Here is a 23,760-nt window from a genome sequence, read left to right as displayed (position 1 = left end):
TGAGTGCATAGACTACGGCTGCAAGCTCTAGATCATGTGTAGGATAATTCTCCTCATGTGGATGCAACTGTCGAGATGCATAGGCAATCACATGACGATCCTGCATAAGAATGCAACCTAGTCCCTGTCGTGAGGCGTCGCAGTAGATAATAAAGTCTTTAGTGAAATCCGGTGGCACAAGTATGGGAGCAGAAGTCAAGCGTCTTTTCAGTTCCTGAAAATTGTACTCACACTGTGGGGACCACTCGAACTTTTTATCTTTCTTGAGAAGTGCCGTGAGGGGTTTGGCTACTTTGGAGAAATTTTCAACAAAGCGGCGACAATAGCTGGCTAGACCAAGGAAACTCCTAACTTGTTTAACGGTCTCAGGTGGAGTCCAATCAAGAACGGCTTGAACTCTCTCGGGATTGACAGCAATGCCCTTACCAGAAATTACGTGGCCTAGGTAGGTCACTTCTGGCAACCAAAATTCACACTTGGAGAACTTGGCATAAAGGCGGTGCTCTCTGAGTTTTTCTAACACAAGTCTAAGATGTTCGGCATGCTCTTCCTCGTTCTTCGAGTACATAAGAATATCATCGAGGTAAACCACGACAAAGTTATCTAAGTACTCCATGAAGATTGAGTTCATCAAGCGGGAGAATGTGGCTGGGGCGTTGGTTAGGCCGAAGGACATGACGGTGTACTCGTACTGGCCATAACGAGTGACAAAAGCTGTCTTGGGAATGTCCCCGTTTCTGATCTTGATTTGGTGGTATCCTAACCTTAAATCCATCTTGGAGAAGACTGAGGATCCAGCGAGCTGATCATACAGATCGTTGATCCTGGGGAGCGGATATTTGTTCTTTATCGTGACCAAATTAACGGGACGATAATCTACAACCATCCGGTCCGTACCATCCTTCTTCTTGACGAAGAGGACGGGGCAAGCCCAGGGAGAAGAACTAGGACGGATGAAACCTTTTTGCAAGGACTCATCAAGTTGTTTCTTAAGCTCGGCTAGTTCTAAGGGTGCCATCTTGTAAGGTCTCCTAGAGATTGGAGCTGTTCCTGGGATAAGATCTATGACGAACTCTACATCTCTGTCAGGTGGAACACCTGGCAGTTCCTCTGGAAAGACATCCGGAAAGTCACGGACTACCGGGATATCTTCAAGATCTGGAAGAGGGCTGGCATTAAGAGAATAGAGCTGACGCTTTGCAACTCTAGTGGAGACAGTGACTATCTTGCCAGATGGGTGTGTAAGCTGAACAGATCTGGTGTAACAATCAATCTTGGCATGATGAGCTGTCATCCAGTCCATACCCAAGATGATGTTAATATCTAAGGACTTGAGGGCTACAAGTGATGCAAGGAATACAAGTCTGTCAACAAGGATTTCGTTACCATGGCTTACACTAGAGGTTTGCCATTTGGATCCAGGAGTTTGGATGACTAGCGGAGTTGGCATATCACAAAATGACAGGTTGTGCAAACGGGCATAGCCTTCAGAAATGAAGGAGTGAGATGCTCCAGTATCGAATAGAACTGATGCTGGGTGACAATTGACAAGGAGTGTATCAAGAACGACATCCGGATCATCATGAGCGTCTTTAGCTGAGACGTGATGCACACGTCCACGTTCAGTGGGGGCTGACTTGACACTGATCATCTTGCGTGATGGCTTAATACAGCCAACAGTCTTCTCGGGCTGGGGTGGAGCATAACTAGTCTGAGAGCAGTCACATGCATAGTGTCCTGGCTTCCCGCATGGGAAGCAAGTCCCTGAGGTTGGACGTGGACCCGCACTGACAAACGGTCTACCAGTAGGCCTGGGTGGAACATATGACTGAGCTGGGGGAGACACCACATGAGATGACCTCGGTGTATAACCGGAAGGAAGAGCGTAGTTTGGAACCCAAATCCGGCGCTTCTGGGAACTAGAGCCAGGGGAAGATCCCAAATCACGGATGTGCTTACGAGACTCCTCGTAAGTGAGCTGAGCTGTCTCTGCATTGATGGCCTTGTTCACAAGGGCTTGGAATGTATCACAATGATGCAGGTGGAGATCACGACGCAACTTGGGGTTGAGACCCTTCCGGAACCTAGCTTGCTTCTTGGCGTCCGTGGACACTTCTTCTGTGGCATAGCGGGCAAGGTTCTCGAACTCTCTGCTATAAGCATCAACAGCCATCTTATTCTGGGTGAAACTACAGAACTCTTCTCTCTTGCGATCAAGGAGGGCCTGGGAAATGTGTTGCTCGCGAAAAGCCTCAGTGAAATCTCTCCAGGTAGGAATCTGGCCAGCTGGAAGCATAGCCTCATAGTTCTGCCACCAAAGACTAGCAGGACCTTCCAGGTGGTATGCAGCATAAGTGACCTTGTCATCTTCAGCTACGCGCGCGGAATGCAGCTTATGAGTGATGCTACGGAGCCAGTCATCTGCATCGAGTGTCTCGATGGAATGACGAAAGGTAGGTGGGTGCAAGCGAATGAAGTCATGAATGGTAGCAGACTTATTGGACTGAGGTGCGGTGTTCTCCTCGATGCGTGCCAACAAACGGTTAGACTCACGCTTGTTCCTCTCCATTTCTAACATGAACTCTGTCAACGAAGGTGGGTCGGGAGGATCCTCATCCCTACCATCTTCATGGTTCTGGCTACGAATAATAGAACTTGATGACATCCTGAGAAACGAAACCAAGGACGGAATCAGCATCAATCTATAGGCTATAGAATGTAGGACAAGGGATTAGTATCACTCGAACTCCTAGGGAAATTCCGGTAGCATAACGACAGTAAAATGCTCAGAATGAGACATCCTACTAAAAATGGGGTGGTAACATACTCATCATCAGCACTCAAGGTTCTGAGATAGTGCTAAACAGACTACACCGGAAATACTCAAAACTGGGGTATGACTCTGATCAACCAATCCTATGGGACTACGGAGTAGTAACACGTGATCCTAATAGACGGAAGAGAAAGCCTAGTTCCTTAACCCCGTAGGAAAGATAGGATGACTCAGATCAGAAGGCCATGAGGTATAAGGAGTAAAGAGAGCCTTACGTTCCTTCCCACAATCAATTCCCTTACATAACTAAAGAATTTCTAGACCCAACTTCGACCAGTTGGCTTGGTAATCCTACAGGCAGTCAGGCTCTGATACCAACGCTGTCAGGACCCCGACTCAATGCCACATCGATCTAGCATGTAACACCTCATATCACTTTGCGGCCTCACGCACGGTATCCCCACGGGTGTCTCCTTACCTTTGCCCGGGACCGTTTGCGCCTTTTGGCACACGTATATGATGGTGTCGCTAGCATCCATATGATAAAGAGCCCGGGCTGACATGGCTAGTCGTAAACCCAAAGTGGCACTAACTTACAGGGACAGGCATCCATGACCCAGCATCGAACGTGTCGGTCATCAGCGAGTGAATCCAGGCTGTAGCACTGGGCTAACAGGACTCCGGTGAACCGGGCTGTAGCGGGCTAGCAGGACTCCGGTATTCATCGCGTGACATTTCCCCGAAGGGACAGACACAGGAACGAAGAAGGACACATGCCGGCGAGCCTAAGTGTTCCGGAGCAGTAGCAAGCTACCAGGGCTCAGTGGAAGCACTAGGAGACATTTCCTGGTAAGAGAGACTACTAAGGATAAACAACTAGATAGTCAGATCCCACACATAGCAATACACATTACACGTACGCATAACATGCAAGTATGTGTTGTACAACATGGCATCACAGCATAACTCAACAACTCATATAGATAAAGGCTCAGAAGAGCCATCATAGCATTTTTACAAACAGGGGTCACATGACCCAACATTCAGAGCAATCAAGCAACAAACGGAAGCATTACATGTCTGAGTACAGACATCTATAAATGAAAAAGGTTGAAAGCCTGACTATCTACAACGTCCGATCAAGATCGTAGCTGAGGTACAAGCTACTCGTCGAAGTCCACGAGAACACTAATAAGACCGAAGTCTCCGCTGCAAAAGCATAAATAAAGCAACATGAGTACAAAGGTACTCAGCAAGACTTACATCAGATCCTATCATACATGCATTTGTATCAAGGGGGTAATGTGGGGTTTAGTTGCAGCAAGCCAGCTTTGACTCTGTGGCTATCCTGTTCTACGACTACCGGAAACTCTTGAGGTGAGACAACGTACACGAGTCCACTAATCACCACACAATACACTACTATGGATTCATCCCCGTCTCCCTACGAGAAGGCCATCCATAGCACTCACACTTGTCTTGAGCATTTTAGAGTATCCACTTCAAGTTGTCTATGTACCATGTAAGCATCCAAGAAGTCCATAACCGCGGACCCGGCTATTCGAATAGATCATGTTAACCCTGCAGGGGTGTACTTCTTCACACACGCTCTCGCCACTTACCACCATGCACACGTCATGTATCTCGGCAACCTTCAAGCGGAAGCCTGGCGAGGGTGTCGGCCACGACCTGACTAACCACACAAGACTCTAATCCAGGTTTATCGCCTATTCGGGTTCCATCCGCAAGGAGATCCGGCCGGGGTGTCGCTCACGGCCCCAAACGATGTGAGCAGGGTTCCCAAGCCCACCATCCGGGTGCCACTTGGTACACCGTGCCACCTGTGCCTAGTCTGTCCCAAGCCCACCCTGCCAGGTGCCACCTGGTAGAAAAATAGCACTACCTACAAACACCAGAAACTAGTTGCGACTCCTGGACAGAGATCAAGTCGGTTAATAAGTCGAGAGGGCTTGGAGCGCCCGGAGCCCAATGTGTGGTAGTATCGAGTCATTGGACAACATACATAGAACTCGGTGCTTAAGGACGGTTCCAGTGAGACAACCCACCATGTACTCCTACATGGCCTCTCACCGCTACCTTTACCAAATCGTGTTCACACACTTAACTCTCAGCACTAGAACATATCGTAACACTCCAATTCATTCCCAATGAATCAGACCTGACACAACTCTAAGCAATAGCAGGCATAGCATGGTAGGAACACAACATGGCTCAATCAACTCCTACACATGCTAGTGGGTTTCAACTATTTACTGTGGCAATGACAGGTCATGCAGAGGAATGGGTTCAACTACCGCAGCACAAAGTAACAGATGAATCGTTGTTGTCCTAATGCAATAACTGAGAGCAAGAGCGAGAGAGTAGGGTTTTATCGAAATGAACAAGGGGGTTTGCTTGCCTGGTAAATCAACAAGGAAGGCACTGCTTCATAGACAGGCACTCTGGAACAGACTCCGGAGCAGGACCTATCGAGAAGGAACAATGTCGGCAATCAACACACAAACATATGCAACAATATGATGCATGAACATGGCATGAAGATGTGATGTTGTTTGAGCTAATGCAACTAGTAATCATTTGGTTTGAAGTCCATTTGAACCATAAGCTCAAATGCATCTCCAAAGTAGGCTCGTATATATGCCATAATGTGTTTTCACCTATACAGCAAGTATAAGTTGGTTTGTCATGCATGAAACTAGTACAGATGGAAAGATTTCATTTTTTTGATAATTTTTCATATATAATTTATTTTGATCTGAGCTACGGTTGAATTGATATGAATTTTTGAAGTTTAAATCAATTTCTGGAATTTCCTGAATTATTTTAATTCCAAAAAATATATTATTGCGCCAGCATGACGTCAGCACGACGTCAGAAGTCAACTGCGGCTGACTGGGGTCAAACCTTACGTGTGGGGTCCACACGTCAGTGTCAGGGGGTTAAAAAGGGGGTTAGATTAACTTAATTAAAAGATTAGAGGGCACCGGGGCCCACAGTCAGTGTCAGGGGGGTTAGTTAACGGTGATTAGCACTAAGCTAATCACCTGGCCGACGGGGCCCACCCGTCAGGCCGGCGATGTCATCGGCGGCGACCTCTGGACGCGGCGGCGTCCGCGATACCGGCCACGGGAACGGCGTCGGAGAGCACCGGGGCGTAGCCCGGGCTCGTCCGCATCCAGGGGAGCAGACGGGAAGCCGCGGGGACGCCGGAGCTCGCCGGAGCAAAGCTCGCGGCGGCGGCCGGAGCTCGGCTTCGGTCGGGAACAGGCTGCGGGGCACGGGGAGACCACCTGAGGGGCTCAGCGGCACCCTCGTGGCACCGGGAGCATGCTAGGGTGCTTGGTTTGGGGGGAGGCGGGCCGAGACGACAACGGCGACATGGACGGCGGCGAGAAGCTTCGGCCGTGGTGGGGAGGAGGGCTATGGCGAGCGGGCAGCGAAATGGAGAGAGGGGAACGGTGGCGGAGCTCACCGCGGTTGCAGCAGGCGTCGAAGCGGGCTCGGGGAAGGCTTGGGGCAGCCGGAGCGACGACGGCGATCTCGTCGGCCGAAGCTTGAAGACGACGGCGATTGCGATGAAGCGGAGCTCGCCCGGGTTGCTTTGCTCGGTGAGGAGGGAGAGGGGGTCGCGGCGGAGCTGGGAAGCGTGTCGGGGAGGTGAGGGGAGGCCGGTGGCCGCGGCAACGGCGAGCGGCGGCGGTGATGGCGCTCGGGTGTGCGAGGGAGAGAGCAGGGGGAGAGGAGGAGGGCGAGGGAGAGTGCGAGAGGGGTCGGGGTGGCTGCGTGGCGTCTCCGGGGCATCCAGACGAGGAGGGGAGAGGGCAGGCAGGCAGAGAGGGAGGTGGCGTGGCGCGGTGGCGCGCGCGCGCGCCGGGCACGCTCCCATCCCTCTGTCGGGGAGGAAGACGACAGAGGGGGGCCAGTGGGCTGGGCTGGCGCTGGCTGCTGGGCCGGCCAGGCCGCACAGGGAGGAGGCCCAGGTAAGTTTCTCCTCTTTTTCTGTTTTCTAATTTTTCTGACATTTGTTTTGATTTAATTAAAATATTAAATCATTTTATTACCTTATGCCAATTTTTGCAGGAGCTAACTATATTATTCCAGAGCTCCCCAACAGGTGGCATAATTTTTGGACATATATTAATATATATAACTAATATATTTCCAATGCAAATACTTATGCATTAATTCCAAATGCCCAAAATAAATACCTATGAGCTCTTAAAAATATTGGTTTGATTTTTATCTCTGTCCAATATTTTCACAGAGCAACATGAGCATTTTCTTGGACCCTTTTGGAGAAATTTTTATTTGGGTCATTTTCAAAAATGACTCTGAGGGTTCCACCAATCCTCATTTCAAATTTAAATGAAAATTTAAACATGATGCACAAATGACTAGCTAGTCTAGGTCATACCAGACTAGGGATGTGACACAAGTTCTTTACAACCGGACATTAACAAATTCCCATCTGCCACATAACCGCGGGCACGGCTTTCGAAAGTTTATACCCTGCAGGGGTGTCCCAACTTATCCCATCACAAGCTCTCACGATCAGCGAAGGATATTCCTTCTCCCGGGAAGACCCGATCAGCCTCAGAATCCCAGTTACAAGACATTTCAACAATGGTAAAACAAGACCAGCAAGACCGCCCGACTATGCCGCCAAATCCCGATAGGAGCTGCACATATCTCGTTCTCAAGGCACACCAGATGAGACATCCTACGAGTAAAACCAACCCTCAAGTTTCCCCGAGGTGGCCCCGTAGTCTACTTGGTTCGGACCAACACTTAGAGAAGAACTGGCCCGGGGGGTTAAAATAAAGATGACCCTCGGGGCTGCAGACCCCAAGGGAGGGTTATAGGTTGTTAGGCAAATGTAAAACCAATGTTGGGCCTTGCTGGAGGAGTTTTATTCAAGGCGAACTGTCAAGGGGTTCCCATAAACCCGACCGCGTGAGGAATGCAAAATCAAGAAACATAACACCGGTATGACGGAAACTAGGGCGGCAAGAGTGGAACAAAACACTAGGCATAAGGCCGAGCCTTCCACCCTTTACCAAGTATATAGATGCATTAATTAAAATAAGAGATATTGTGATATCCCAACATAAACATGGTCCAACATGGGGCAATCTTCATTTTCACCTACAACTAACAACGCTATAAGAGGAGCTGAGAAAAAGCGGTAACTTAGCCAAACAACGGTTTGCTAGGAAAGGTGGGTTAGAGGCTTGACATGGCAATATGGGAAGCATGGTAAAACAAGTGATAGGTAGCGCAGCATAGCGATAGAACGAAGCAACTAGCAAGCAAAGATAGAAGTGATATCGAGGGTAATGGTCATCTTGCCTGAAATCCTGCTAGGAAGAAGAACGAGTCCATGGAGAAGACGGACCAACGTAGTCGAACGAATCCTCACAAACGCAACGTTACCGGAACTATCAAGTAGAAGCGCAACCAGAAAGAAGCAAACAACATGGTAAACAACCATCATATAAGCATGGCATGATGCACAAACAAGTATGATGCATGTCCGGTTTAATGAGGCATGGCATGGCAAAGTGCATAAACAATACTACAAATTAAGTGGAGCTCAATATGCAACGAGTTACATATTGATGAGACACCACATTTGAGTTATTTAGTTCGCTCTCATTTAGGTACACAACAATATTAAATGTTGTTAAACATGGCAAGAGGTGAAGCATAATTAATATAACTAATTAGGCAAGTTTAAATGAGGCCGGAAACAACAAACAACAATTCCGGGAAATCCTCATGTCCATATTTTGAATTTGCTACTGTTCTGCCATAAACCATATTTTAACGTTGTTAAACAGCAAAACAAAGTGCACCAAGTACATCTATGCATTTTCCCACCCCATTTACATATAAAGTTTTTTAAAATGGGAGCTACGATTATTTAGTTATGAAATAAATCATTTTAGCATAGCATTCAATAAAATTAATGCAAACAGAAAGCTAAACATTTTAAACATGTATGAAGACAGCATATTATGAAACTAGATGAAATTCTAAGAATTTTACATATATAAATTATTTAAATATGATGCATGGTTAACTAGTTATTAGATGCATGAACATTAGCGGTTTTTCTGTAAAACAACACTCTCTGGAAAAATAGCTAAAATTATTCAGAGGAAAAGAAAACACGCATCGGGCCGAATCTATATCTGGCTCGAAACAGAGCAGAGGGGCTGGAGGGGCTGCTCACCCATGGGCCAAGGCCCGGTTGGTGGTGCTGGGATGCAGGAGGACTCGTTGGGCTGGCGCAGACCAGCGGATTGGTCAACGCGGGGCGGCTGGATCGAGCAGGCGCTCGTTGCAGCACAATAGAACAGCGGGAAACAGAGGCAATGGCGGCGGCTTGGCGCTCGACTCGGCACGAGCATCTCCTGGCGAGATCCAACAAGGGGACGACGAGGACCGATGGAACTGGGCGGCGTGGAACGGATCTCATGGCGTGGGTCACAGCCATCCATGGAGGCGGCAGTGGTCCTGCTCGAACAAAGAGACACGAGCGACAAATAGGTGAGAGAAGGAGAAAGAGCGCGAGGTGAAAGGAGAGGGAAGCGGCGGCATGGCTCACTGGAACGCATGGGGCGGTGAGGAGTAGATGCTTGCTCAGGCGGCGGGATCCTGGTGGCTTCGGTGGGCAGAGTCGGGGCGAGCACAAGCAGAGGTGTGGGGCTCCATGCGCGAGGCTGGGGATGTAGCGACGCGTCCTGCGGCTGACTCATTGTTGCTGGATGCAGGGGAGCACGGGACTTGGTTGCGGGGATGACGACGAGGGGGGGGGCCGGGACAATGCAGCCGCAGACTGGGAGATCCATGGCGGGGCTCCTGTCCATGGTGGCGCTACGAAGACAACAGAGAGAGCAGCGTGAGAGGGAGAGAAAAAGAGAGAGCAGATGGGGAAGGAAGGGAGCAGGGCACGGCGGGGAACTCATCTCCTGGTGGCGCTGCTTGCGGCCGAAGCGACGCAAGGTGGTTGAGGAGGGCGACTCGTGAAGAAGGCGTGGTGATCTGGGAGGAGCTCAAGGGGGGTGGCTGGCTGCTTGGGATCGGGCACATCTCGATCTGCAGCTCAGGGCGCCAAGGGAGCATAGAAAGGGGGTGGAGTGATGGTTCTTGGAGCTGCTGATGCGGCTTGATGCAGTGGTTGGGCGGTGACGCGATGGGATTGATGGGACAAGGCTCCTAGGATCTCGGGTTAGTCTGCTTAGTAAGTAGGTGGTCTATATATATATACGAAAGGGGATGATTTGGATCCTCCGATCACGATCGGGCGGTCCGGAATAAATGGGTTAGGGAGTCCAAAAGAGAAACCAAAGATGTTTTACGGATGTTAGGGGATGATTCAAATCCAACGGAGATAACCGAGCGGGTCACGTTCGGGCAAGTTTCGGACGCACGCGAGGGGTGTGAGAGGGGTTTGCTGGTTTGCTAAGAGGGACTCGAAAAACTCGGTTGGTCTCGGAACGGTCAACGAACGCAACGGTGAGAAGCGAGGAACGAGAACTACGAGCGGATGCAAGATTTAAGAAAACAATGCCGATGCAATGCACGTGATGCTATGACATGAGATGCATGACATGAACAAAATGCAAAACAAAAGACAAAAACCCAACCACGAAGGAAATATCATAACACATAGCCGAAAATGGCAAGAGTTGGAGTTACAATTACGGAAAGTTAAATCCGGGATGTTACAACACTCCACCAGTACAAGAGGATCTCGTACGAGATCTAGGATGGCACCGGAGAGAAACCGAAGAGGAAGAGAAGAGGTAAAACAAAGTTGATTTTTTGACAAACGAGTGAAACCACGATCCTTGAGAGGTTGAAAAGTTGAAAGAAAGAACACAATGGAGTTGAACACAATTGAGAGCAATGCGGTAGAAAACAGAAACAAGGAAACCATGTGAACCTTGGAGGTTGCACAGCTATGAATAACGAGTACAATGGACAAGAAGGAATTGAACCCACTCTGGTTGAAACAAGATAAACAAGGAACAAGGGAGAATAAATTCAGACAGCACTCCGGATGAAAAAAGATGCAAGACTTGTTAAGATGAAAAGAACTTGAAAAGAGGACACGACACTCCAGTTAAATGGATAAGCATGAAAAGAACACGATCCTCAATTCAAGAAGATGAGTGAAGAGAGCAACATCACAAGGCCTCCGAAAAAAAGAATATAAGATAGATCATTGGAATAACAGAATGGAGAAGAAAATGCCAACTTCTGCCACAAATGAGCTTGGAAAGCACCCTTCCAAGAAGGTTATAACGGAGTTGTTGGAAATCCCACAACGAAACGAATAAGCTTGTAGTGGGCTTATGGAAAACTTCTCAAAATTAAGGTGAAATTCTGCCACTACGGAAACAAATAATATAATTGATAACACCGACGAGATGAAAAACTTCTTGCACCATGATGATAGAGAGATAACTTGGACCATTGATAATCACCATGAAGCAACATTCCATAGGGAAGACTTTAGGTGAAATATCACACAAGATAACTCCAACGAAGATATTAATGGATTTAAAATACCTCATTCTTGACAACATGAGAATCGCGAAACATGAATGGAAATTGTCAAGAATGATATAACGCCATCTCGAAGATAACGTAGAAGGAATTGCACTTTGGAATGCAAGATGAAGAATACTTGACCTCCTCAAAACAAAACATGTGTTGGGCACCATGTTTAATTTTTGAGTATAGCTTGGCGGACCTTAGCTTCAAGAGAAATCTTGAAGAACAATTAAAGAATGAAAAGAATCCTTGATGAACCACCATGTAGAGCCTCCATGAAGAACTCCAGTAATAAAAGGATGATAAAAAGAAAGAGAAGTTGAAAACACAAGGTGAAGCCTTGTGATGATTTAGAAGGAGCTTCGCGACGAGATAATGCGGAAAACTTGGAACTTCGGAATTGAAAAGATGAAGCATCTCGAACTGAGAAATGTGACATGATGAACAACTCTGGAAAGAAGAAACTAGATCATATGGATGAAACAATAATATGAATTATGTTATGCGTATCCTTCACCAATTTAAATTGATGACAAGCAACGGGTTTGGCATACTACTTATTCTTCTTGAGGGATTAAGGATGGAGATAGCGCAAACTTGAGAAGGTATTGATGGAACCACCGGTGGGATTTGGAAACAATGAATGAATTGATATAATAACAAAGGAAGTGAAATCTTGAACGAACCACCGTAAAAATTGGAAAAGAGAGTAGCAAGGGCATAATTCACTAGAAAGAATTTGAAAACGAATGAAGATACTTGAAGGGATTTAGATACATGAGAATGAAGAGAACATGAACTGATTAGAGGATATTTGAATGATTCACCGGTAAGATTTGGAGAACGATAGGTACGCGAGAATGAATAATAATGACATGATGGCCTTCGGAGGAAAGAAATGGAAACAACTCATGAAATGCTCCGGATGGTAAGAAAAGAATTGTCACAATCAAAAACAATTATGAGGATGGTATGAAGCTAGAACCATGAATCTTCAAGAGAATGGACCAAGATTTTAGGAGAACTCTCTTCCTCGGTCTTCTGTGTTGAGAATGACGAGGAGAAACACCACCATGAATTGTTGAGATACTCCGGGAGAATGAAAAACAAAGAGGTTGAGCCCACAATGAAAAATAATTTGAAATCGATCTTGGAAAACATCTGAGTGATGATATTCATTCTTACGTCAAACTTTGAAAAGAATTTGGGAATGGCTCCGGGAAAAATTAGAAGAGTCAGATAAGATCCTGGAAAAAAGACCTATGGGTTAGGGTCCACTCAAGAGAAACACCGTTCAAATGATTGATTGAAAGCGGGGATTGCACCGGTTGAATTAAATGGCTTGAATGAGATAATAATCTCCAAATAGCTTGAACAGATTAAGAATGGAAGACACGAATCTTCTGAGATATCTTGAGCACTCCGGATATGAACTGGGAGAGGTGAATAAATAAACCACTGGAGGAAGATATGTGAAGATATGTGAAACAAAACGAAGAGATATGATCAACACCGAAACTTTAAATTAAACCACTTGAGAAGAAAAGAGACGAAGAATAATGAACTTGAAGCTCCGTTAGTAACTTCCTGAGAATCACCGGATAAGAACATTGACGGAAAAGAATGAAGAGACTTCCCATCAATAAAAGGATACTTGATTAAGAAATCTGAGTCGTTGAAGAAAAAGGGTGAGAGGGCGAGAAAAACAAAGGCAACATGGGGCAGATGGAATGGTTACCGTTGAGAAAACTTAGAATTGATCTCGCGAATGTTGAAATGATCGGATCCACTTGAAGAGAAGCATGTTGGTTGAAAAGAATTAACATGACGACCTCGATGATCAAGAAGGATTAGTATTCACATAGCAATATGAGAACACCGTTTAGGAAAGATATGGATTCAACACTTGACTTCGAAGCAACTCGAATACCACAAATAAAACAAAACAAAGGATTGGCTTGAAGAATAAGCCAGAACAAACATATGATAGAGATTTCGTCCGAAATTTTCATGGTGGGGCCCACACGGGCTCGATCGTACAACACCATCATGTACAAGGCAGTGCACATGACATACGAAGCATCCCCGAGTCAGCATAGCAAGGACTCATTAGGACACAATGAGACCACTGTAAAAACGGCTGTGGATAGGTGGATCACTAGGCGTCGAACCCCAATCTCATATCATGCATCTGTCGGAAAGTAAAAAACTAGAGCTACTTGAATCCCCACCTATAAAACTCCCAAAACTTTCTGGTTATGCAATCTGGTGTTGGGGATATAGGGGAAGCAATATATCTCACCCAAAACTAACAATCCCTACATCCAAGCTATATCCATCCATCAACACAAAACCAAGAAACCTTCGGAAATCGTGTACCTCAACCTTCGAAAAGCATCCGTTATACTATCTATGGCAATACTCCCGAACTCCCCAGTACCGGGTGGCGTCGAGGTTATCTTACCACTAGCTGCATAAAAGAGATTTTCGATGTCGGTGAAACTCAGGTATTCCAGAACTGCAATGATAAAATTGTGACGACAACACCTCGGAGCTCAACTCCCCGGGATACTGCCAGAACCCCTAAATGTCAGGAGGCACCAAGAACAATGTTCTCGTCACAAGAATATCGGAATGATCCCAAGATATCCGCGTGATCCTAAATATTTGTTTGTGAAATTTGAGGAGCGGAAAGTCAAAATATCTACGTCAGGAGGCCTCACCAGAGCGACAAAGGGGGTTGAGGAGTAAAAATAATCCTACTCTCCGATATATATAATCCTAAGACTCAAAACATTTTCCTAAGTCGGGGATGGCTCTGATTACCAACTTGTAACACCCACGATGTGGCTATATCTCTCACGTGTCGAGGCACGACTTAGAGGTATAACCTCATGGTGGTTTTGTCGCGAGAAGGGTCATCTTCACACAATCCCATGTAATGAACAAGAATAGAATAAAGAGTTGGCTTACAATCGCAACTTCACACAATGAACATATAATTCATACATCATTTAGAGTACACACATAGTCCAACTATGGACGAAGCCAAAAGAAAAGAAAATAACCCAACTGCTAGATCCCTGATCGTCCCAACTGGGCTCCACTACTAATCAACAAGAAACGAAACATAGCAATGACCAAGATCTTCATTGAGCTCCCATCTGAGCTCGCTTGCATCAATTACACTGGTATCATCGGCACCTGCAACTGTTGTGATAGTATCTGGTGAGTCACGAGGACTCAGCAATCTCAAAACCCGCGAGATCAAGACTATTTAAGCTTATGGGTACGATAAGGTAATGAGGTGGAGTTGCAGCAAGCACTAAGAAAATATGGTGGCTAACATACGCAAATAAGAGAGAGAAGAGAAGCAACGGAATGTTCGAGAAGCTAGAAGTGATCAAGAAGTGATCCTGAAACTACTTACGCACAATCATAACACATAGACCGTGTTCACTTCCTGGACTCCACCGAAAAGAGACCATCACGGCTACACACGCGGTTGATGCGTTTTAATTAAATCAAGTGTCAAGTTCTCTACAACCGGACATTAACAAATTCCCATCTGCCACATAACCATGATCACGGCTTTCGAAAGTTTATACCCTGTAGGGGTGTCCCAACATAGCCCATCACAAGCTCTCACGATCAGCAACGATATTCCTTCTCCTGGGAAGACCTGATCAGCCTTGGAATCCCTGTTACAAGACATTTCGACAATGGTAAAACAAGACCAGCAAGACTGCCCGACTGTGCCGACAAATCCCGATAGGAGCTGCACATATCTCGTTCTCAGGGCACACCGGATGAGACATCCTACGAGTAAAACCAACCCTCAAGTTTCCCAGAGGTGGCCCCGCAGTCTACTCGGTTTGGACCAACACTTAGAGAAGCACTGGCCCGAGGGGTTAAAATAAAGATGACCCTTGGTGTTGCAGACCCCAAGGGAGGGTTATAGGTCGTTAGGCAAATGTAAAACCAATGTTGGGCCTTGCTGGAGGAGTTTTATTCAAGGCGAACTGTCAAGGGTTTCCCATAAACCCAACCGCGTGAGGAACGCAAAATCAAGGAACATAACACCGGTATGACGGAAACTAGGGCGGCAAGAGTGGAACAAAACACCAGGCATAAGGCCGGGCCTTCCACCCTTTACCAAGTATATAGATGCATTAATTAAAATAATAGATATTGTGATATCCCAACATAAACATGTTCCAACATGGAGCAATCTTCATCTTCACCTGCAACTAACAATGCTACAAGAGGGGCTGAGCAAAAGCGTAACTTAGCCAAACAACGGTTTGCTAGGAAAGGTGGGTTAGAGGCTTGACATGGCAATATGAGAAGCATGGTAAAACAAGTGATAGGTAGCGCAACATAGCGATAGAACGAAGCAACTAGCAAGGCAAAGATAGAAGTGTTATCGAGGGTAATGGTCATCTTGCCTGAAATCCCGCTAGGAAGAAGAACGAGTCCATGGAGGAGACGAACCAACGTAGTCGAACGAATCCTCACAAACGCAACGTTACCGGAACTATCAAGTAGAAGCGCAACCAGAAAGAAGTAAACAACATGGTAAACAACCATCATATAAGCATGGCATGATGCACTAACAAGTATGATGCATGTCTGGTTTAATGAGGCATGGCATGGCAAAGTGCACAAACAATACTACCAATTAAATGGAGCTCAATATGCAACAAGTTGCATATTGATGAGATACCACATTCGAGTTATTTAGTTCGCTCTCGTTTAGGTACACAACAATATTAAATGTTGTTAAACATGGCAAGAGGTGAAGCATAATTAAACTAACTAATTAGGCAAGTTTAAATGAGGCTGGAAACAACAAACAACAATTCCGGGAAATCCTCATGTCCATATTTTGAATTTGCCACTGTTCTTCCATAAACCTTATTTTAATGTTGTTAAACAGCAAAACAAAGTGCACCAAGTCAATCTATGAATTTTCCTCCCCACTTACATATAAAGTTTATTAAAATTGGAGCTACGGTTATTTAGTTATGAAATAAATCATTTTAGCATGGCATTCAAGAAAATTAATGCAAACATAAAGTTAAACATTTTAAACATGTATGAAGGCAGCATATTATGAAACTAGATGAAATTATAAGCATTTTACATATATAAATTATTTAAATATGATGCATGGTTAATTAGTTATTAGATGCATGAACATTAGGGGTTTTTCTGTAAAACAACACTCTCTGGAAAAATAGCTAAAATGGTTCAGAGGAAAAAAAACACGCATCGGACTGAATCTATATCTGGCCCAAAATAGAGCAGACGGGCTGGAGGGGCTGCTCACCCATGGGCCAAGGCCCGGTTGCTGGTGCTGGGCTGTAGGAGGACTCGTTGGGCTGGCGCAGACCAGTGGATCGGTCAATGCAGGGCGGCTGGATCGAGCAGGCGCTCGTTGCAGCATGATACAGCGGCGGGAAACAGAGGCAACAACGGCGGCTTGGCGCTCGACTCGGCACGGGCGTCTCCCGACGAAATCCAACAAGAGGACGACGAGGAACGGCGGAACCGGGCGGCACGGAATGGATCTGATGGCGCGGGGCACAGCCATCCATGGCGGCGGCGGTGGTCCTGCTCGAACAGAGAGACACAAGTGACAAAGAGGTGAGCGAAGGAGAAAGAGCGTGAGGCGAAAGGAGAGGGAAGCGGCGGCAGGGCTCATCGGAACGCATGGGGCGGCGAGGAGTAGCTGCTTGCTCCGGCGGCGGGATCCTGGTGGCTTCGGTGGGCAGAGTCGGGGCGAACACAAGCAGAGGTGCGGGGCTCCATGCGCGAGGCTGGGGATGCAGTGACGAGTCATGCGGCTGACTCATCATTGCTAGAAGCAGGGGAGTACGTGACTTGGTTGCGGGGATGACGACAAGGGGGGCCCCGGGACAATGCATCCGCAGACTTGGAGATCCATGGCGGCGCTCCTGTCCATGGCGGCCTGCGAAGACAACAGAGAGAGCAGCGTGAGAGGGATAGAAAAAGAGAGAGCAGATGGGGAAGGAAGGGAGCAGGGCACGGCGGGGAACTCATCTCCTGGTGGCACTGCTTGCGGCCGGCGGCGACGCAAGGTATTTGAGGAGGGCGACTCGTGAAGAAGGCGTGGTGATCTGGGAGGAGCTCGAGGGGGGTGGCTGGCTGCTTGGGATCGAGCCCATCTCGATCTGGAGCTCAGGGCGCCAAGGGAGGAGAGAAAGGGAGTGGAGCGATGGTTCCTGGACCTGCTGATGTGACTTGATGCAGTGGCTGGGCGGCGGTGCGATGGGATTGATGGGACAAGGCTCCTAGGATCTAGGGTTGGTCTGCTTAGTAAGTAGGTGGTTTATATATATATATATATATATATATATATATATATATATATATATATATATATATATATACGAAAGGTGATGATTTGGATCCTCCGATCACGATCGGGCGGTCCGGAATAAATGGGTTAGGGAGTCCAAAAGAGAAACCGAAGATGTTTTACGGATGTTAGGGGATGATTCGAATCCAACGGAGATGACTGAGCGGGTCAGGTTCAGGCAAGTTTAGAACGCACGCGAGGGGTATGAGAGGGGTTAGGTGGTTTGCCAAGAGGGACTCAAAAAACCCGGTTGGTCTCGGAACGGTCAACGAATGCAACAGAGAGAAGCAAGGAACGACAACTACGAGCGGATGCAAGTTTTAAGAAAACAATGCCGATGCAATGCGCGTGATGCTATGAGATGAGATGCATGACATGAAGAAAATGCAAAACAAAAGACAAAAACCCAACCACGAAGGAAATATCATAACACATAGCCGAAAATGGCAAGAGTTGGAGTTACAATTATGGAAAGTTACATCCGGGGTGTTACAACACTCCACCACTACAAGAGGATCTCGCCCCGAGATCTAGGATGGCACCGGAGGAGGAAGAGAAGAGGTAAAACAAAGCTGCTTTTTTGACAAACGAGTGAAACCACGATCCTTGAGAGGTTGAAAAGTTGAAAGAAAGAACACAGCGGAGTTGAACACAATTGAGAGCACTGCGGTAGAAAATAGAAACAAGGAAACCATGTGAACCTTGGAGGTTGCACAGCTATGAATAACGGGTACAATGGACAAGAAGGAATTGAACCCGCTCTGGTTGAAACAAGATAAACAAGGAACAAGGGAGAACAAATTAAGACAACACTCCGGTTGAAAAGAGATGCAAGACTTGATAACATGAAAATAACTTGAAAAGAGGACACAACACTCCGGTTAAATGGATAAGCATGAAAAGAACACGATCCTCAATTCGAGAAGATGAGTGAAGAGAGCAACATCACAATGCCTTCGGAAAAAAGAATAGAAGATAGATCATTGGAATAACAAAATGGAGAAGAAAATGCCAACTTCTGCCACAAATGAGCTTGGAAAGCACCCTTCCAAGAAGGTTATAACAGAGTTGTTGGAAAACCCACAATGAAACGAATAAGCTTGTAGTGGGCTTATGGAAAACTTCTCAAAATTGAGGCAAAATCCTGCCACTATGGAACCAAATAATATAATTGATAACACCAACGAGATGAAAAACTTCTTCCACCATGATGATAGAGAGATAACTTGGACCATTGATAATCACCATGATAGCAACATTCCATAGGGGAGACTTTAGGTGAAATATCACACAAGATAACTCCAACGAAGAGATTAATGGATTTAAAATACCTCATTCTTGACAACATGAGAATCGCGAAACATGAATGGAAATTGTCAAGAATGATATAACGCCATCTCGAAGATAAGGTAGAAGGAATTGCACTTTAGAATGCAAGATGAAGAATACTTGAACTCCTCAAAACAAAATATGTGTTGGGTACCTTGTTTAATTTTTGAGTATAGCTTGGCGGACCTTAGCTTCAGAGAAATCTTGAAGAACAATTGAGCAATGAAAAGAATCCTTGATGAACCACCATGTAGAGCCTCGATTTAGAACTCCGGTAATAAAAGGATGATAAAAAGAAAGAGAAGTTGAAAACACAAGGTGAAGCCTTGTGATGATTTAGAAGGAGCTTCGCGACGAGATAATGCGGAAAACTTGGAACTCCGGAAAAGAAAAGATGAAGCATCTCGAACCGAGAAATGTGACATGATGAACAACTCTAGAAAGAAGAAACTAGATCATATGGATGAAACAATAATAAGAATTATGTTATGCGTATCCTTCAGCAATTTAAATTGATGACAAGCAACGGATTTGGCATACTACTTATTCTTCTTGAGGGATTAAGGATAGAGATAGCGCAAACTTGAGAAGGTATTGATGGAACCACCGGTGGGATTTGGAAACAACGAATGAATTGATATAATAACGATGGAAGTGAAATCTTGAACGAACCACCGTAAAAATTGGAAAAGAGAGTAGCAAGGGCATAATTCACCAGAAAGAATTTGAAAACGAATGAAGATACTTGAAGGGATTCAGATACATGAGAACGAAGAGAACATGAACTGATTAGAGGATATTTGAACGATTCACTGGTGAGATTTGGAGATCGATAGGTACACGATAATGAATAATTATGACATGATGGCCTTTGGAGGAAAGAAATGGAAACAACTCATGAAATGCTCCGGATGGTAAGAAAAGAATTGTCACAATCAAAAACAATTATGAGGATGGCATGAAGCTAGAACCATGAATATTCAAGAGAATGTACCAAGATTTTAGGAGAACTCTCTTCCTCGGTCTTCTGTGTTGACAATGACGATGAGAAACACCACCATGAATTGCTGAGATACTCCGGGAGAATGAAAAACAAAGAGGTTGACCCCACAATGAAAAATAATTTGAAATCGATCTTGGAAAACATCTGACTGATGATATTCATTCTTACGTAAAACTTTGAAAAGAGTTTGGGAATGGCTCCGGGAAAAATTAGAAGAGTTAGATAAGATCCTAGAAAAAAGACCTATGGGTTAGGGTCCACTCAAGAGAAACATTGTTGAAATGATTGATTGAAAGGGGGGATTGCACCGGTTGAATTAAATGGCTTGTATGAGATAATAATCTCCAAATAGTTTGAACAGATTAAGAATGGAAAACACGAATCTTCTGAGATATCTTGAGCACTCTGGATATGAACTGGGAGAGGTGAATAAATAAACCACTGGAGGAAGATATGTGAAACAAAAGGAAGAGATACGATCAACACTGAAACTTGAAATTAAACCACTTGAGAAGAAAAGAGACGAAGAATAATGAACTTGAAGCTCCGTTAGTAACTTCCTCAGAATCACCGGATAAGAACATTGACGGAAAAGAATGGAGAGAATTCCCATCAATAAAAGGATACTTGATTAAGAAATCTGAGCCGTTGAAGAAAAAGGGTGGGAGGGCGGGAAAAACAAAGGCAACCTGGGGCAGATGGAATGGATACCATTGAGAAAACTTAGAATTGATCTCGCGAATGTTGAAATGACCGGATCCACTTGAAGAGAAGCACGCCGGTTGAAAAGAATTAACATGACGACCTCGATGATCAAGAAGGATTAGTATTCACGTAGTAATATGAGAACACCGTTTAGGAAAGATATGGATTCAACATTTGACTTTGAAGCAACTCGAATACCACAAATAAAACAAAACAAAGGATTGGCTTGCAGAATAAGCCGGAACAAGCATATGATAGAGATTTCGTCCGAAATTTTCGTGGTGGGGCCCACACGGGCTCGATCGTACAACACCATCATGTACAAGGCAGTGCACATGACATACGAAGCATCCTCGAGTGAGCATAGCAAGGACTCACTAAGACACAATGAGACCACTGTAAAAACGGCCATGGATAGGCGGACCACTAGACGTCGAACCCCAATCTGATATCATGCATCTGTCGGAAAGAAAAAAACTAGAGCTACTTGAATTCCCACCTATAAAACTGCCAAAACTTTCTGGTTATGCAATCTGGTGTTGGGGATACTGGGGAAGCAATATATCTCACCCAAAACTAACAATCCCTACATCCAAGATGTATCCATCCGTCAACACATAACCAAGAAAACTTTGGAAATCATGTACCTCAATCTTTGAAAAGCATACATTATACTAGCTATGGCAATACTCCCGAACTCCCCAGTACTCGGTGGCGTCGAGGTTATCTTACCACTAGCTGCATAAAAGAGATTTTCGATGTCGGCGAAACTCAGGTATTCCAGAACTGCAACGATAAAATTGTGACGGCAACACCTCGGAACTCAACTTCCCGGGACAATGCCACAACCCCTAAATGTCAGGAGGAACCAAGAACAATGTTCTCGTCTCAATAATATCGAAACGGTCCCAAGATATCCGCGTGATCCAAAAAACATGTGAAATTTGAGGAGAGATAAGTCAAGACAACTACGTGAGGAGGCCTCACCAGAGCGACGAAGGGGGTTGAGGAGTAAAAAGAATCCTACTCTCCGATATATATAATCCTAAGACTCAAAACATTTTTGTTCTAGACTCAACAACGCCAGCGATTCGATCAAAGCAGGGGACTCCTAAGTCGGGGATGGCTCTGATTACCAACTTGTAACACCCACGATGCGGCTATATCTCTCACGTGTCGAGGCACGAATTAGAGTCATAACCACATGGTGGTTTTGTCGCAAGAAGGGTCATCTTCACACAATCCCATGTAATGAACAAGAATGGGATAAAGAGTTGGCTTACAATCGCCACTTCACACAATGAACATATAATTCATACATCATTCAGAGTACACACAGAGTCCGACTACGGACGAAGCCAAAAGAAAAGAAGATAACCCAACTGCTAGATCCCCGATCGTCCCAACTGGGCTCCACTACTGATAAACAAGAAACGAAACATAGCAATGACCAAGATCTTTGTTGAGCTCCCATCTGAGCTCGGTTGCATCACCTGCACTGGTATCATCAGCACCCACAACTGTTGTGATAGTATCTGGTGATTCTCGAGGACTCAGCAATCTCAAAACCCGCGAGATCAAGACTATTTAAGCTTATGGGTAGGATAAGGTAATGAGGTGAAGTTGCAGCAAGCACTAAGCAAATATGGTGGCTAACATACGCAAGTAAGGGGGAGAAGAGAAGCAATGGAATGGTCGAGAAGCTAGAAGTGATCAAGAAGTGATCCTGAAACTACTTATGCACAATCATAACACAAAGACCATGTTCACTTATCGGACTCCGCCGAAAAGAGCCCATCATGGCTACACACGCAGTTGATGCGTTTTAATTAAATCAAGTGTCAAGTTCTCTACAACCGGACATTAACAAATTCCCATCTGCCACATAACCGCGGGCATGGCTTTTGAAAGTTTATACCCAGCAGGGGTGTCCCAACTTAGCCCATCACAAGCTCTCACGATTAGCAAAGGATATTCCTTCTCCCAGGAAGACCCGATCAGCCTCGGAATCCCGGTTACAAGACATTTTGACAATGGTAAAACAAGACTAGCAAGACCGCCCGACTGTGCCGACAAATCCCGGTAGGAGCTGCACATATATATCTCGTTCTCAAGGCACACCGGATGAGACATCCTACGAGTAAAACCAACCCTCAAGTTTCCCCGAGGTGGCCCCGCAGTCTACTCGGTTCAGACCAACACTTCGAGAAGCACTGGCCCGAGGGGGGGGGGGTTAAAATAAAGATGACCCTCGGGGCTGCAGACCCCAAGGGAGGGTTATAGGTTGTTAGGCAAATGTAAAACCAATGTTGGGCCTTGTTGGAGGAGTTTTATTCAAGGCGAACGGTCAAGGGGTTCCCATAAACCCGACGGCGTGAGGAACGCAAAATCAAGGAGCATAACACCGGCATGACGGAAACTAGGGCGGCAAGAGTTGAACAAAACACCAGGCATAAGGCCGAGCCTTCCAACCTTTACCAAGTATATAGATGCATTAATTAAAGTAAGAGATATTGTGATATCCCAACATAAACATGTTCCAACATGGACCAATCTTCATCTTCACCTGCAACTAACAATGCTATAAGAGGGGTGAGCAAAAGCGGTAACTTAGCCAAACAACGGTTTGCTAGGAAAGGTGGGTTAGAGGCTTGACATGGCAATATGGGAACCATGGTAAAAACAAGTGATAGGTAGCGTAGCATAGTGATAGAACGAAGCAACTAGAAAGCAAAGATAGAAGTGATATCGAGGGTAATGGTCATCTTGCCTGAAATCCCGCTAGGAAGAAGAACGAGTCCATGGAGAAGACGAACCAACATAGTCGAACGAATCCTCACAAATACAACGTTACCGGAACTATCAGGTAGAAGCGCAACCGGAAATAAGCAAACAACATGGTAAACAACCATCATATAAGCATGGCATGATGCACAAACAAGTATGATGCATGTCCGGTTTAATGAGGCATGGCATGGC

This window comes from Triticum dicoccoides, chromosome 7B, assembly GCF_002162155.2.
Source record: "Triticum dicoccoides isolate Atlit2015 ecotype Zavitan chromosome 7B, WEW_v2.0, whole genome shotgun sequence".
NCBI classification, from domain to species: Eukaryota; Viridiplantae; Streptophyta; class Magnoliopsida; order Poales; family Poaceae; genus Triticum; species Triticum dicoccoides.
Note: the sequence above shows the minus strand (reverse complement) of the source record.